The sequence below is a fragment of the Schistocerca serialis genome, unplaced genomic scaffold, assembly GCF_023864345.2.
Source record: "Schistocerca serialis cubense isolate TAMUIC-IGC-003099 unplaced genomic scaffold, iqSchSeri2.2 HiC_scaffold_199, whole genome shotgun sequence".
In the NCBI taxonomy this organism is placed as follows: domain Eukaryota; kingdom Metazoa; phylum Arthropoda; class Insecta; order Orthoptera; family Acrididae; genus Schistocerca; species Schistocerca serialis.
This window is the reverse complement of record NW_026047761.1, coordinates 15,001-20,000: the sequence shown is the minus strand read 5'-3', so window position 1 is coordinate 20,000 and position 5,000 is coordinate 15,001. Positions and strand designations below refer to the sequence as shown.

Genomic DNA, 5,000 nt, shown 5'->3' with positions numbered 1-5,000 from the left:
AGAACCGAGGTCCTATTCCATTATTCCATGCACACAGTATTCAGGCGGGCTTGCCTGCTTTAAGCACTCTAATTTGTTCAAAGTAAACGTGCCGGCCCACCGAGACACTCAATAAAGAGCACCCTGGTAGGATTTCAACGGGGTCCGCCTCGGGACGCACGAGCACGCACGAGGCGGTCGCACGCCTTCGGCTCGCCCCACCGGCAGGACGTCCCACGATACATGCCAGTTAAACACCGACGGGCGGTGAACCAACAGCGTGGGACACAAATCCAACTACGAGCTTTTTAACCGCAACAACTTTAATATACGCTATTGGAGCTGGAATTACCGCGGCTGCTGGCACCAGACTTGCCCTCCAATAGATACTCGTTAAAGGATTTAAAGTGTACTCATTCCGATTACGGGGCCTCGGATGAGTCCCGTATCGTTATTTTTCGTCACTACCTCCCCGTGCCGGGAGTGGGTAATTTGCGCGCCTGCTGCCTTCCTTGGATGTGGTAGCCGTTTCTCAGGCTCCCTCTCCGGAATCGAACCCTGATTCCCCGTTACCCGTTACAACCATGGTAGGCGCAGAACCTACCATCGACAGTTGATAAGGCAGACATTTGAAAGATGCGTCGCCGGTACGAGGACCGTGCGATCAGCCCAAAGTTATTCAGAGTCACCAAGGCAAACGGACCGGACGAGCCGACCGATTGGTTTTGATCTAATAAAAGCGTCCCTTCCATCTCTGGTCGGGACTCTGTTTGCATGTATTAGCTCTAGAATTACCACAGTTATCCAAGTAACGTGGGTACGATCTAAGGAACCATAACTGATTTAATGAGCCATTCGCGGTTTCACCTTAATGCGGCTTGTACTGAGACATGCATGGCTTAATCTTTGAGACAAGCATATGACTACTGGCAGGATCAACCAGGGAGCTGCGTCAACTAGAGCTGAGCAGCCGGCCGCCCGGGAGTGTGTCCCGGGGGCCCGCGCGAACACGCAAGCGTCCGCTCAATTATTCTGCAAACAGGAGGAGGCTGAGCTCCCCTGCACAACACACCTCGAAACCCTCTCAGGTCCCGGCGGCGCGCAGCGCCGTCCTAAGTACTTGGTCGGGTTCGAGAGAGGCGCAATCGCCCGGAGTTAGGCGAGTAGACGCTTTAGGTGCGACCACCCGTGCTCCCAACTGAGCTTGCCGCTGCCGACAGAGGCCCGGGAGCGTGCTGTCGTGGCATTGCCGGCGGGAGACAACACGCGCCACCTACGGTGACCGGCAGCTCCAACGCCAGCGCCACAGAAGGACAAAAGCCCCACTTGGGTGCCGAAGCGAACTCTCCCAGCACAGCGCACGCGCCAACACGTCCGCACAGCTGCGATACAAACCACCTGCGAGAACCGCTGGGGCGACCGAGCAGCAGACGGCGTCGCGGCGCCGAGCGCCGGGCGGCGGCGCATCCTCAGCGCACACAGTCCTCAATCGGACCAGCACACTGCAGATGGCCACCGCGCTTCGCACCGGGCCCGCGAGGACCTACTTTGGCCGCAAGGCGCCGCGAGCAGGGGGCGCCGGCGCGCAGCTGCGCCGCCTGCCGCGTCCGTCGGCCGGCGCGCCTGCCACTGGCCGCCCCCACCAGCCGGCTGTAGCGCGTGCGCCCACGCACCGCGCTGCCAGCACGCCGGGCGGCCCCCCCTCACCGGCCGGGGACGGTCCCACCCAGCCACCGCCGCGTATCGCCTCACACCCAGATCCCCTTTCGCGTTCGTGGGCATGGTGGGTCCCCTTTCACGTTCGTGGGCATGGTGGGTATCCCTGAAACAACCGGTTAATAGCTCGACCGATCGTCGCCAACACTGATTCACCTCTAGCGAGAACAACCGCACCACAACGGGTTACCTGTTGTTCATTTGCGTAACGTCACCAGCAAACGTAGACGTCCATCGCCATTTGCAACGAGTATTGCATGCCTGTGTCAGGTGTCACAACACACTACGTCTGCCCACATAGACGCAACAACATGTGCACGCCTCGAGAACACGTGGAAGGTAGCCCCCGTACGTATGCGGTGTCCATTGCGCGAACGACTGTCAGCCGGCCTCTGCAGGATGTCGCAGATGTGGAACGCGGTGCAACATGCTATCACGGTGTGTGAGAAGAGACGACTACGTCCGAATACACGCTCCACTACATCAACAGACTGCTCATGCTGATCGCCATCCAGGGCGTCCGTTCCTCCCACACGTCTGAATGGCGTACCACACTGCAATCCAGCTCTTATAGGGAGACGACACGTAGCTGCGTGCACAATATTTGGACTGTATGGTCTGCCGTTGCTAGGCGCAGTCGTCGTACGGTCACACATGTGCCACGATGTATCATTCAGTACATACGGACCAATGTGCAGTACAGTTTGTGGGTTTTGCGTACATCGGCGGACAGGTGACAGGCCGTACCACAACGTAGGCTGAGTACGTCGGCATGCGAAGGGCATTGAACATGCAAACTTCTCAACGACCAGCTTGCGAAGGCAGGGGGGAAGGGGGGGGGGCATGTACGTCCTGCTGCTATCCACATTACAGTGTATAGCAGGAGCATGTGGAAAGTCAGCAACACCTGCAAGGTGTTTAACATGACGCGATACACAGGGGACCGGGCAGTGCGAATAGCGAACTATATTGCGAGGGTTGCGGTTAGGCAACACTACACTAATTTAACGAGTTGCATAACAATTACAGAGCAGGTTCAGCGACAACGTGCGTCAGGTTAAGGCGCAATATAGGTTAGGTTGAGGCACAATATAGGTTAGGTTAAGGCACAACATGGGTTACGTTAAGGCACAAATTGGGTTACGTTAAGGCACAACATGGGTTACGTTAAGGCACAACATGGGTTACGTTAAGGCACAAATTAGGTTACGTTAAGGCACAAATTAGGTTACGTTAAGGCACAAATTAGGTTACGTTAAGGCACAAATTAGGTTACGTTAAGGCACAAATTAGGTTACGTTAAGGCACAAATTAGGTTACGTTAAGGCACAAATTAGGTTACGTTAAGGCACAAATTAGGTTACGTTAAGGCACAAATTAGGTTACGTTAAGGCACAAATTAGGTTACGTTAAGGCACAAATTAGGTTACGTTAAGGCACAAATTAGGTTACGTTAAGGCACAAATTAGGTTACGTTAAGGCACAAATTAGGTTACGTTAAGGCACAAATTAGGTTACGTTAAGGCACAAATTAGGTTACGTTAAGGCACAAATTAGGTTACGTTAAGGTACAATATGGGTTAGGTTAAGGTACAATATGGGTTAGGTTAAGGTACAATATGGGTTAGGTTAAGGTACAATATGGGTTAGGTTAAGGTACAATATGGGTTAGGTTAAGGCACAACATAGGTTAGGTTAAGGCACAACGTAGGTTAGGTTAAGGCACAACATAGGTTAGGTTAAGGCACAACATAGGTTAGGTTAAGGCACAACATAGGTTAGGTTAAGGCACAACATAGGTTAGGTTAAGGCACAACATAGGTTAGGTTAAGGCACAACATAGGTTAGGTTAAGGCACAACATAGGTTAGGTTAAGGCACAACATAGGTTAGGTTAAGGCACAACATAGGTTAGGTTAAGGCACAACATAGGTTAGGTTAAGGCACAACGTAGGTTAGGTTAAGGCACAACGTAGGTTAGGTTAAGGCACAACGTAGGTTAGGTTAAGGCACAACGTAGGTTAGGTTAAGGCACAACGTAGGTTAGGTTAAGGCACAACGTAGGTTAGGTTAAGGCACAACGTAGGTTAGGTTAAGGCACAACGTAGGTTAGGTTAAGGCACAACGTAGGTTAGGTTAAGGCACAACGTAGGTTAGGTTAAGGCACAACGTAGGTTAGGTTAAGGCACAACGTAGGTTAGGTTAAGGCACAACGTAGGTTAGGTTAAGGCACAACGTAGGTTAGGTTAAGGCACAACGTAGGTTAGGTTAAGGCACAACGTAGGTTAGGTTAAGGCACAACGTAGGTTAGGTTAAGGCACAACGTAGGTTAGGTTAAGGCACAACGTAGGTTAGGTTAAGGCACAACGTAGGTTAGGTTAAGGCACAACGTAGGTTAGGTTAAGGCACAACGTAGGTTAGGTTAAGGCACAACGTAGGTTAGGTTAAGGCACAACGTAGGTTAGGTTAAGGCACAACATAGGTTAGGTTAAGGCACAACATAGGTTAGGTTAAGGCACAACATAGGTTAGGTTAAGGCACAACATAGGTTAGGTTAAGGCACAACATAGGTTAGGTTAAGGCACAACATAGGTTAGGTTAAGGCACAACATAGGTTAGGTTAAGGCACAACATAGGTTAGGTTAAGGCACAACATAGGTTAGGTTAAGGCACAACGTAGGTTAGGTTAAGGCACAACGTAGGTTAGGTTAAGGCACAACGTAGGTTAGGTTAAGGCACAACGTAGGTTAGGTTAAGGCACAACGTAGGTTAGGTTAAGGCACAACGTAGGTTAGGTTAAGGCACAACGTAGGTTAGGTTAAGGCACAACGTAGGTTAGGTTAAGGTACAACGTAGGTTAGGTTAAGGTACAACGTAGGTTAGGTTAAGGTACAACGTAGGTTAGGTTAAGGTACAACGTAGGTTAGGTTAAGGTACAACGTAGGTTAGGTTAAGGTACAACGTAGGTTAGGTTAAGGTACAACGTAGGTTAGGTTAAGGTACAACGTAGGTTAGGTGAAGGCGCAATGTAGGTTAGGTTAAGGTACGATATACCTTAGGTTAAGGTACAATATCGCTTAGGTTAAGGTACAATATAGCTTAGGTTAAGGTACACGTTGTAGGGAAAGGTGTATTTTGGGGGGGGAGGGGGCGGCAGGTTCGTTGATAGTGATTATCGTAAGTGCATGCCTGCGGGATCATCCGATTTGTCACGTCAGGATGCACTTGTGGCTCATGACAGGCGGCGCTCCGATTCCAAGGTTGTGGCAGATCTGTGTCTTTCATTCCTGCCATTGTTTGTGTACT

At 51.0% G+C, this 5,000-nt stretch overlaps 1 non-coding gene across 1 annotated transcript in view; it reads right to left on the bottom strand.

Moving 5' to 3' along the window:
• Positions 1 to 925, bottom strand: part of LOC126443868 (small subunit ribosomal RNA) — a 1,909-nt gene extending 984 nt beyond the window's left edge. Inside the window, exon 1 of the ribosomal RNA XR_007582241.1 lies at positions 1 to 925. This exon is cut by the window's left edge and continues 984 nt beyond it. This is a non-coding gene — a ribosomal RNA (small subunit ribosomal RNA).
• Between the last annotated feature and the right edge of the window lie 4,075 nt (positions 926 to 5,000).